Source organism: Oratosquilla oratoria, chromosome 33 (assembly GCF_046742065.1).
Source record: "Oratosquilla oratoria isolate Oo_2021 chromosome 33, ASM4674206v1, whole genome shotgun sequence".
Lineage (NCBI taxonomy): Eukaryota > Metazoa > Arthropoda > Malacostraca > Stomatopoda > Squillidae > Oratosquilla > Oratosquilla oratoria.
Genome location: NC_134809.1, coordinates 20,895,565 through 20,908,064, shown reverse-complemented (window position 1 = coordinate 20,908,064; position 12,500 = coordinate 20,895,565).

Sequence of the window (12,500 nt, the reverse complement as noted above, 5' to 3'; positions counted from 1 at the left end):
AGCCTCCTCCCTCCCACCCCGGGCCAATACATTGCGGAGTGACAACGCCCACCTTTGCGCACGCGCGAAAAGAGTCATCCGGGGCAATTGGCAGCGGGCAACTGCAAACCCAACTGGGGTTCAATGAAAGGGAAGACCCACAAGCCGGAGAGTCCAGTTAGGCTTCACCTCTCATTGGCAACGCAGATTGCAGGGCACTGCGGAACTGCCGAACTGCCACCGTTTTTGCGAACGAGGGCACGAGAACGGGCGATAAAGGGAGAGAGGGGAAGAGGGAGAGGGAAAGGGAGATAGATAGATAGATAGATAGATAGATAGAGAAAGAGAGAAAGAGAGAAAGAGAGAGACAGAGAAAGATAGAGAAAGATAGAGAAAAAGTGATAAATAGCGAGAATAAAAGATATAGATAGCGAGGCGAGAGAGAGAGAGAGTACAAACAGAAAGAGGAGGAGAAAAAGAAAAGAGGAGAAGGAGGGTAGGAGAAGTTGGGGAGGAGAAAAAGGGAAGAAGGAGGGAAGGAGAAGGAGGGTACGAAATATAAGGGAGGAGGAGGAGGAGGAAGAATAAAAGAAAAGGTGCAAGGTGAGTGGAGAGGGAAGAGAACAGGAGGAAGAAAGTCAGACTGAGGAAGAGGAGGAGAATGAGACCGAGGAGAATGAAGGGGAGGGGGAGTACGAGGAGGAGGAAGAAAAGAAAAAAAAAAAAGGAGATGCGGAGGAAGACGAGGAGGGGGAGGAGGAGGAGGAGGAGGAAGGGGAGGAAGTACAGAAAAAGGAGTAGAAAAGGAAAGAATCAGGATAGGAGTAGGAGTAGGGATTGGGGAGGAAGAGGTGTAGGAGGAAGAGGTGGAGGAGGGGGAGGTGGGGAGAAAGAGGTGGAGGAGGAAGAGGTGGAGAAGGAAGAGGCGGGGGAGGACGAGGGGTAGAAAAAAGAATAACATGTGGAAGAGGAGTAAGTGAAAGTGGAGTAGTGGGAAGAAGAAAAGGAGGAGGGGGAGGGGGAATGAGAAAAAAAGGAGGATAAGGAAAATGAGGAGGAAGAGGAGGAGGAGGAGGAGGAGAGAGAAGAGGAAGAGAGGGAGGAGTGGGAATGGAAGAAGATAAAAAACAGAAGGATGAGAAATATGAGGAAGAAGCTGAGGAGGATGAGAAGAGGAAGAAAAAGAGGAGGAAGAAGAGAAATGGAAGAAGAAAAAATGGAGGAAGAGGAGAAATGGAAGAAGAAAAAATGTAGGATGAGGAAAATGAGGAGGCTAAAGATGAGTAAGATGAGGAGAGAGAAGAGAAGGACGTGGATGGAAAGGAAGAGAAGGAAGAGTAAGATGTGATGGTGGAAGAGGCAGAGGAAGAGAAGGTGAAGGAGTAGAAAAATAAGCAGGAGGAGGAAGAGAAGGAAGAAGTGAAGAAAGAGTTGGAAGAGGAAAAGAAGAGGAGGAAAATGAGATGGAAAATGAAGAGGAAAATGGGGAGGGGGAGGAAGAGGAGGAAGAGGGGGAGGAGGAGGAGGACGAGAAGGAGAGGAAGGAGGAGGAGGAGGAAGAGAAGTAGGAAGAGGAGGAGGAAGAAGAGGAGGAGGAGGAAGAGGAGGAAGAAGAGGAGGAGAAGGAGAAGGAGAAGGAACAGTAGGAGTAGGAGGAGCAGTAGGAGTAGGAGGAGGAGAAGTAGGAGGAGGAGAAGAAGGAGGAGGAGGAGGAGGAGGAGGAGGATGACAAGGAGAGGAATGAGGAGAAACAGGAGGAGAAGGGAGAAGAGGTGGAGGAGGAGGAGGAGGAGGAGGAAGAGGAGGAGGAGGAGAAGCAGTAGGAGGAGGAGGAGGAGGAGGAGGAGGAGAGGGGAAAGGACGAGGAGGAGGGGGAGGAGGAGGAGGAGAGGGGAAAAGAGAAGGCGGAAGCTAACAAGATAGAAAGAAGGAGGAAGAAGGAGGGAGGATGAGTACGTATGGGAGCTAAGGGTAGATCCATCTGCCCCTTTGCTTTCACAGCTGCCTCCACTCTTTTATCCCTCCATTTCTCCTTTCCCCTTCCACATTGCGCCTCCCATTAACTCCCACACCTATCTTGTTTCCGTACACCCCCTCCTCCCTCTTTTCCCATCACTAAATGACCTCCTCCTCCTCCTTTCCTCCTCAATCCTCCTCTGACATCCCCTCCCTCACCTCCCCTTCCCCAGGTTCCCTCTCATCTCCTTCACGATCTTCCATGTATTTTCCTTTAATTTGTTTCTCTTTTCTCCCTTTACCCTAACAACGCAAAGCCCCCTCTCCCCTTCTCTTTCATCCCTTCCATTAATTTTCTCCTTTTTTCCAGTCCCTGATTGACTTTAGTCGATGTATAAGGTTCTTTAACGACAGCCAATCAGTATTCTCTGTTGACGGAAGACTAATCTCCTTTCAAAAAATAACCAATTAAAGGTAAATAATGATTATTATTTTTAACTTCTCTCCTTCTGTTCTACTACCTTCCTTATATCTCTCCTTTATCGTCTCTGCAATTTCATTTCTTTGGTTCGATAATGCCACAAGAGACAAGAGTTCGTTATTGCTGACAAATTAATCTTCCAAATATCTCATTTTTTGTGCTTTATAATACCTTCCTTCCCACACTCATTCTTCTCCTTCTTCGCCCTCACACCTTCCTATTTCCACCTATAATTCCTCTTTATTCCTTCTCTGACACAAATCCCTCCCATCTAAACTCTCTCATACCTATTTTACTTTTTTCTCTCATTACCAATACGTTGTCTCTGTTCTACTTTTCTATTTCCTTCCCCTACCTCCTCTTTCTCCTTAGCTCACTCTTGCCTCCATCGGTATCCTAAGTAGAATAAACTGGAACTTCAGATCAGATATTTCAGATTATCTTTCCTGCACTCAATCAATCCTAATATCATAACTCGTCTCTCGAATACCTCCCTTATAGGATTAGGCTCATTGCTGTAAGGAGTTTGTCAGTGAAGGAGAAGGAATATCTTCCTGGCCATGAGGACGCATGTTATCAAGAAATACCATATCACCTCTATTGATACAAAGGCACTACAGGAAATATTTGGGTGCCTCTAAGGCCCTTCATATTAATTGGGAGCAATAACATTTGCAATATTATTGTTATGGATAAAGTAAATATAGGAAATGACATTAGAATGGTAGATTTTGCAGATGAATTATACTTCAAAACTTAGAAAAATAAACTAATTCTCAACAAGAAAACGATCACACCAAGAAGGACCTTCGGATGAAAATTAAAAAGATTTTTAAACTTCTAATAAATAACAGACACCATCAAGGATATAAATTGTAATTCATTACGTGTTTTTAGAAAACAGCAGAGGTTGGAGTATTTGTGAGTCTTATGATCTCATGGAAAGGTTTGGGAGAGGCTCATCTTCATCAATGATTAATTGAGTAAAAAGTACTTGGGCGTTCAAGGAAAAGACAAAAAATAATAACGAAGAACTCAAGCAACTTTATCAACAAAGATTAACTTACATCATCATCATCGTCGTCCTCCTCGTCGTCGTCTATGTCGTCGTCGTCATTGTCGTTGTCTATGTCGTCGTCGTTGTCGTCATTGTCGTCGTCTATGTCGTTGTCATTGTCGTTGTCTATGTCGTCGTCTATGTCATTGTCGTCGTCTTCGTCGACCTGTCATCACCCACAACATCATATTCACCTCCAGCCTCCAGCCAATGTTGTCCCACTGCGGAGTGAAAACCTATTCCAATTTCCTCTTCTTTCTCTGACTACAATTTGTCAATCTCGGCTCACTCCGGTACATTTCCTATGACCTTATCTTAATGTGTTATGGTGCTTGTTTCGTGTGTGTGTGTGTGTGTGTGATTCACCATGGTCTCACCATGGTCTTGGATCACGTGTTGGACTCGTGATCGACAGTTATTTACCTCCCGGATGAGAGCTCAGAGCTCGTATGACCGATTTATGGGTAATACTGTGACCTTACACGCACACACACTCCTATTTCTCCGCCCACGAAAGTTAGAGTAACACCCCGCAGTGAAGCAATACTGAAATTATTTCAGCCCTGGGTGGGAGTCGAACCCGGACCGCCGTAGTGGCTGGCGAGAACTCTAACCACAGCGCCACGAGATGTGTGTGTGTGTGTGTGTGTGTGTGTGTGTGTGTGTGTGTGTGTGTGTGTGCGCGCGCGTTTGTGAGGGGATGCTTGAGTACGTGTGTGTGTGTGTATATTTTTTCACCCCGGCGTTCTTGTGAATGGTAATTGTTTTCCACAATTGAGCCAATAATATAATCAACAGTTATACTCGTACAAAACGACGACCATGTTTTCCTTTTTCTTTTTCTTGCTTCATGCTCTTACTTTAACAGAGATGCAATCCGAATTAAATCAATACAGTATCATACAAATCAAATTCTGACGTAAACCTATACTTCTTGATACACTTACATGAATATATTCCGAAGTCAGACCCTTGAGGTACATATATGTACTTATGCAAAGTAGACCACTTGGAAAAAGAAAGTAACGAAGCAGAGCGCTTTCGTATATTAGATCTTCAGTGAAAAAAAAAGATTGCACTGAAGATGTAATATACGAAAGCGCTCTGCTTCGTTAGTTTCTTTTTCCAAGTGGTCTTCTTTGCATAAGTGAACACACGTACCCGTGTTCTTATTAGCATATGTATTTATGTACCTCAGATATGGACTAACCAACGCGAGAGCATTCTTCCACGGCAGAGGATGCAACACAGAAACAAGGACTTGTGATCTCGCCCAACGCAAATCACACTTTACTGCAATTTTAGTGGAATAAGGCTTTCGAACCCTTACTCGTGCCGAGTCTGAAACGGAAGAGGTCTCTTTCCCACTAGACAATTAATACAAACTTCGAACTCGTCCCTTCTGACATACCATGGCTAACTTTATGAGAAAAGATAAACAAATAAAAAGTATGTCCATAGGCATACCTGATACTGGTTTCACGTAAAAAGTTAAACTCGTTAAGGCTAAGATAACTATAATTAGATAGTCAACACGCACAGGCCAAATCCTCAGCCACATTCCAACTCGTTAAAATGCGAAATACGTCTTTACCATATATATGGTATTCGCATGTTCCCTCTCTCTTCCTTTCTCGCTCCTCTTCTTCTCCCTCTCCTTCTCACGTTTACTCTCTTTCCTCTTTTATGTATCTCTCTTAATCACTTTCTCTCCTATTTTCTCTTCGATCCCTTTGCTATCTACCGAAGACCAACATTGGAAATTAGTAAAGAAATTTTTCTTGTCCTTTGTTTTAACATATACCACATCAATTTCACGATGATTGCCTGATTTGTACTTGTAATTCTTATCCAAATAGAATCAATCGATTGATAAGAAATGGGATTGTTATCAGAGTTGAAGTAACTTGTTCATTATCAGCAACTCAAAGAAAGAAGAATGTATTAGATCGTCACGGACAAATCAACAGGAAAACTTCCTCATTGTTATGTCTGATGAATTCCAAAATGATCCATACGCATATTTTCATCAATTCAAATATATACACACACACACACGCATAAAATACATAAAAATGCATACAAAAACACACACACACTACACACACACACACACATACACGGCTGAAATAATTTCAGTATCGCTGCGCTGCGGGTTGTTACTCCAACTCTCGTGGGCGGGGAGTTGGGTGTGTGTGTGCGTGTAATATGACCCATAGATCGGTCATATACAAGCTCTAAGCTCTCTTCCGAGAGGGAAATCGCTGTTGATCACAAGTCCAACACGAGATCCAAAGACCATGGTGAATCACACACACACAAACACAAACATTCACACACACACACATACACACGAAAAAAAAAGGAAAAGAAAGAAAATCAGTGTTTACTTACATTCACAAATTGTACCTACAACCACCTGTGCACTCAATTCATATCATCTATACAATCCTGCGGCCAATATCCTTACATCTCCTGCTTCTATTTGCAGCCTAATATCAGCCGTGGAGGACATCAAAAGAGATATCTTGGGACCAATAGACGTTCTAGAAGCACTTCAGGAAGATGACAGCCTTTTACCTGGATGTTTTTTTTTTTTTTTTTTTTTTTCTCTTTTTTTTTTTTTAGCTACAACGAGATTACAGATACGGGAACTTTAGTCCCTCATTTCGATTCCTGTTCTTTCAACATTACCTGGCTGACTTACTTTTTTTTTGGGGGGGGGGCTACAGCGAGATTGCAGATACGGAAACTTTAGTTCCTCATTCTCTTTCCTTGTCGTTTCAACATTACCTGGAGGAAAATTGTGAGGTTCATAAGCAGAGCAATTCAGTCTTCTTGTCCATTTTCATGCCTTTCATCTGAACTTCCTTTGGCTGCTGATGGTATATTTGGTCGGCGACACTGAATAGGCACAGGGAAGAAAAGTTAGCAGATTTCCTCCTATATCAACATCACGTACGGGTGGATCAAACTGGAAAAGGTTCATTCTGACAGATACCACTAGGAATCCCTATAACGCACTGACGAATATTATGGATTTTGATTCAGGTAGGAATAAGCGATTTCGTACATTTGAAAGAGCAGAGAGCCACATATTTGGCTGTAGTGTGTCACAAAATTGCATCAATATGCTCGCAACAAAAATAAACATATATAAATAAATATACAAATAAAAATACTGCTGCTACTGCTACTACTACTACTACTGCCTTACCTGCTTTCATCATTTTGATAACTGCTTTCACCTAATTTTTCTTATTTCTTCCCATTTTCTTCATTCATCACACATTTCCTTAGCGCCTCCCACTGCAACTACCTTTCCCTCCCTATCCTCCTTCACTTTTAGCAACTCCCTAGAATACTCACCCATCTTCCTCTTACCGCAGTTTCTTCCATTATCATCTCTCCATCTGCACCTTTTACCTTTTCTTTTCTACGTCATCATCATCATCATAGCAATAAAGATATCAAATATATTGATGGCAATAATAATAAGAATGATATTGATAATAATAATAACAATAACATTAATTGTTATAACAACAAATAAATTAATAGATGACATGTAGATAGATGAATGACCAAATAGAAAATTAATCAATAAATAGAAGATTGGTACATACAAATTACTTATCCAGGTTAAGAGGGATTGACTGTAATTGCAAATGCGTCAACGGAATCGAAAACTTGTCGTGTGGATAAACAATTTCATATCACGTCCACTTTAATTAATATTTTATGAAATAAATGATTAGTGTTCACTACTTAATGATATATTAGCAATATCAAATTATGCATACATATTTCAACATGAAATAATTGTATAAAAAGTAAATACGTAACTTCTCCCACCCACAAAAACGCGCATACATAACCACAGCCACACGTAAATACATGCACCCTTCCACCTACGCACACACACACATATATTACATATATATATATTATATACATATATATGTATATATATATGTATATATATATGTATATATATGTATATATGTATATTTATATGTGTATATATATATATGTATATATGTATATATATATATGTATATGTATATATATATATATATATATATATATATATAGTATATATATATATATATATATATATATATATTGAGGAAACTAGCAGTCCCTTACTCTTGTAAATGAATCCTATAGTTTTTCTATACGGTGAGTATGGAATGAAGAGAAGTAACCCCTGTCCAAATAAGTTGATTACCATGGTCTATAGGAAAATGAAAAATCGGGTAATTCTATTACAGTCGCAAAGCTTAGAGTTTAGAGTTATCAGTTATATCAATACTACTACTCAATACTACTACTACTACTACTACTGTACTACTTTTGTTATCATTATTATTATTATCATCATTATTATTTTTATTATTGTATCATTGTTGTTACTATCATTATCGTTATTACCATTACTATTGTTCATCAATGATTAACAATCTGAATAAAAATATGATTAACAACATGATCAATACTACGTTAATCCATGATTATCATATTACCACCATTATCCTCACTGTCATTGTTTCTGAAAACAACAAAGGGAGAAGTACAGACCCGACTTCGGTCTTTGCTTACTTTTCCCATTACAACTTTGGAGAGAGTTTTGGAAGCGTAAACAAAGCATTAAGCAGGACGTTAGCCACTTTGAAGTGTGTCGCCATAATACCAGAGCTTCCCATTCCATTGACTCAACGAAAGGTAGGAAAAAAATAACGGGAACCCTATAAGGTTCAGTAGTAATATTGCTAAGTTTAGAAAGAGTATTATGAGAAAATGAACATCTGGAAGAATGTGAAACTAAAAACGAGAGGGGAGGGTATGGTCCTGGGATCTTATCTATAACTACTTGCCTTTCTCTACTTCCTCATATCTTCCTGTCCTTATATTTTTTTTCCTGGTTTCACTAGCTCACACCACGTAACAAAACTTCGTCACAACTGTAGCGGGACTAAATTATACGGAGAAACAGTGTTAGCACAGTCCCCGTTAGTGACATTATATGGTGTCCGTTAGTCAATTTCATTAAATGAAATGGAGTCATTTAACAGACAGAAGTATCACCACAAACCTGCTACCTTAGTATATATTGTGTTCTTACATAAATTAATTATTTGTCAATAAAACGGAGGAACTAAAATGCCCAGAATGTTGCCTACATAGATAAACACACACACACACACACACACACACACACACACACACACACACACACACTACTCATGGCGCAGTGGTTAGAGTTCCCGCCTGCCACTACGGCGGTCCAGGTTCGAATCCGGCCCAGGGCTGAAATAATTTCAGCATCAACTGTATCAAAGAAACTGAGATTTTTTTTCGAACACAAATAACCCGTATCAAGAATTGGAGCAAATAATATTCAGTAAGTGGTTTAGAAAAACGTGAGGAATTGCTAAGCAATCCAGAGATATAGCATGGAAGTGGTGGAACAATAGGAGAAATAAGAAGATTTTGTGTGTGTGTGTGTGTGTGTGTGTGTGTGTGTGTGTGTGTGTGTGTGTGTGTGTGTGTGTGTGTGTGTGTGTGTGTGTGTGTGTGTGTGTGTGTGTGTGTGTGTGTGTGTGTGTGTGTGTGTGTGTGTGTGTGTGTGTGAGCGCTTTATGTTTATCATTTTACTTTCTTTTCAAGCGTAATTTCTGTCTGTCTCTCTCTCGCTCGCTCGCTCTCTCTCTCTCTCTCTCTCTCTCTCTCTCTCTCCCTTTTCGTGTACTCTTTTACTTTCACCTTATCATTCTACCACTATTTCACTTCACCATCATTCCCTCTTTTCTCATGACAACACTTCATACATTTCTTCATTTATCTTTTTACTTTCATTCCATCATTCCATCCCTCCTTTTAAAAAACAGTTGATATCTCGTATATCTATGTCCTCTAGCTTTTATGTCTCTTGTCATTTCTATACTGGTTAAACGTAGACTAGTTTAGTCAACTGAGGAACTTGTTAAGGATAAAGAAGGATCTCAACAGATCGAAGAAATGCAAAGGAGAATGCGAAGAGTAGGAGGGAAATGTGAATGATGACAATGGAAGTGAAAGATAAAAGTAAAAAATGTATAAGTGGGTAGGAGCGACAGTGGAGAGGGGTAGAGTGGAGGAAAAGAGAAAAAGGAAGAAAATGGTAAGCTACAAAGAGCATACATACATACATATACCAAAGGCTTTTTCCCCCATACACGGGGGGGTAGCCAAAAAGAAAAAGGCAAAGAAATCCCTCCCACCAATTTCATTTCCCATATACTCCACTCCCATCCACCCTCCTCCCTCCCTCCTATCTTGGCACCTCCTGGATGACGGGTCATCCCTGCATCCTGTCCACTGCCCTGGGTCAGAAGCAGTGTCGCAAGACACAGCACATCCACAGCAAGGCCGCTTCATAAATTCGGCGACCCCCCCTCTCCGTCCCCTCTTGCAGAAAAGGAGAAGATGGGGAGAAATCCCTTCGGGCTGCGTTATTTTTTTTTTTTTTTTTCATCAAAGAGCACTGTCTATCAAAATGTCCGAATTAAGTTACGAAAATGTATAGGAAGAAGAAGGTGGAGAGGAAGAGTTCTTTCTCCTCTTTCCTGTCTTCACCTTTTCAATAAATATTCAGAGAATAATAAGGGTAACAATAACGATAGTATTAAGGATAATAACAGTAATGACGTCAGTGAAATAGACTTATAAATGTCATCATCATAGTCATTACAAATTTTCCTCTCCCTACACTTCTTTTCCTTTCCGAAAATTTTCTTTTCCTCATTCTTCTTACCTTGTCTTCCATCACACCTCCCATTTTCCTATTTTCATTGTCCATTTTCCCTCATTTTCTTCTTTTTTCCTCTCTATCTTCCCTTCCACCCACCAACCCAAACCATCCAGCAGCTGGAGCAGCCTAAAGGTTCTCACAACTACCATAGCCTCTTTCCATGTCTCAATCGTTTTCAAAATGTCTCACTTTCCTCGTTGGAATTAAGTCGCTAGGGATGTTCATCATAAAGTTTAGATCAGAACTTATTCGTATTTATTTTATTATTTTATTTTATTTTTTATCTTATTTAATTGTTTATTTTTATGCTCCTTTTAGTATCACCCTGGCCTTGATCTCTATTTGACTTTCCTTATATACTACATGTACAAAAAAAAAAAACCGCTTCCTAAAATACATCGTAAAACCATTCACACAAACGTATGCATACATACCAGAGGGCATCCCTTTCCTCAAAAAGTTAGTGGCCAAGTCAAAGTACACAGTTATCCCACACCCGCCCTAGACCTATCCAAACTCATTCATCACCCCCTCCCATATTAGCACCTAGTGGATAAAAGGATATGTTTCATCCACGCCACACTACTCAAGTCAAAGGCAATGGCAACAGAAGCTGCTTACCCCAATGCATAATCATACGGAGACTCACTCTTTTTCACCTAAAAAAAAAAAAAAAAACGGAGTAAACAAGACATTTACTTAGAGCCCCGTCTTTCCTTCATCCATATGCAGTCTCTCTCCATTTACTTTTGTTTTTTCATATTCTCTCCTTTGCTTGACTCACGGTCTTCGTGTACCCAATGACCTTTTATTCATTTTCCACTCACCTCATTCTTGGCATTTCTCTCAACTTCAATCTTTCCACTTCTGCTTCTCCACATTCATTTCCTCACTCATTTTCTATATACCAAAACCATCTCAGTAACTCTTTGATCTACCTTATCCTCTTCGTCCCTCTCCCCGCTTCACCTCCAAGTTTCTAACTTTCCCTCTCCTTGAATCACCCACCATCCTTCTCAAACACTTCTTCACAAATACATTCAGGACTTATCTTTCTGCCTCATTTAAATTCCGAGGCTTTTCTCTATACAGTGCCGTGAGTACAATCACTCATTCATAAAACCCTCTCTCTGCTTTCATTCCCAGATGAATATTTTTCCTAACAAACTTGATTTCGCTCATCACTCCATACAAATCTCATCACCATACTTTTCCCCATTCTTAATCTTACTATTATCTCCTTACACATACCCTTTCAACTTATTCACTAAATGTTTCAATATATCCTCCGAATCAGTTTCTAATCATCAAATAATAAATGGCTTACCTCTTACCTCATTTTCGTCTCACTCCCCAATTCTTGTGCCAAGCATTTTTGTCTTTATCTTCCTTTCGATAGTGAATCTCACAATAACGTAGTCTATTTTCACCATGAACCTTTCAGTCCTGCCATTTCCGACTCTCAGATATACCCTAACATTCATATAAAAGCATTTGACCATTTTGCTCTTTATCAGGCTCGCCAGCTTATTCTCTTTTAATTTTCTTGCACATGTTTTTGCTAAAAAAAATACATCTATCCCATCTCATACCCGCTCTTTTCTTGGCTTTCTTTATTTTGCACTTTGCTTTCACCCACTCTACACATGTCATATACTTCCCCATTTCTCATTTATTTGTCTTTTTCTGACATCACTCTTATTTCTTCATTCTACTCTTTTAAATGACTTTGCTTTTGTTTCCTACAATCCTCGTCATCCAAAACACCTTCTTTAAACATTCTAGAATTTCTCTGAAACATTTCTATTCTTCCTATAGCCCCACTTCTCTCTCTTTCACAGCATTTCATACATTTTTCAGTTTACTTGGTATTCTTTCTCTTTCCTCTTTTCACTCAATTTGTTCACTCTCTGTCTTCTCCTTTTCCTTCATTCTCCATTTACAGCCTTTTTTAACCTCCCTGCCACCTGATGACAAGTTACCTAATTGCTCTATCATCCAAACTTATCCACAAACCCTTCCAGTCCTCATTTAGGGCACTATTACATAGTCTATTAAAGCCCTCTCGACTTCTTTCCCCACCAACCTTCCTGGCACATGTATACTTATGTTTATCTTTCTTAACAAAAATTGCTATCATTATTTTCCTTTCAGTACACATATCCAACATTTTTTTCCTATCGTTCCTTCCTGCTACTCTATGCCTCCCCACTACTCCATCAAATATTACTCTA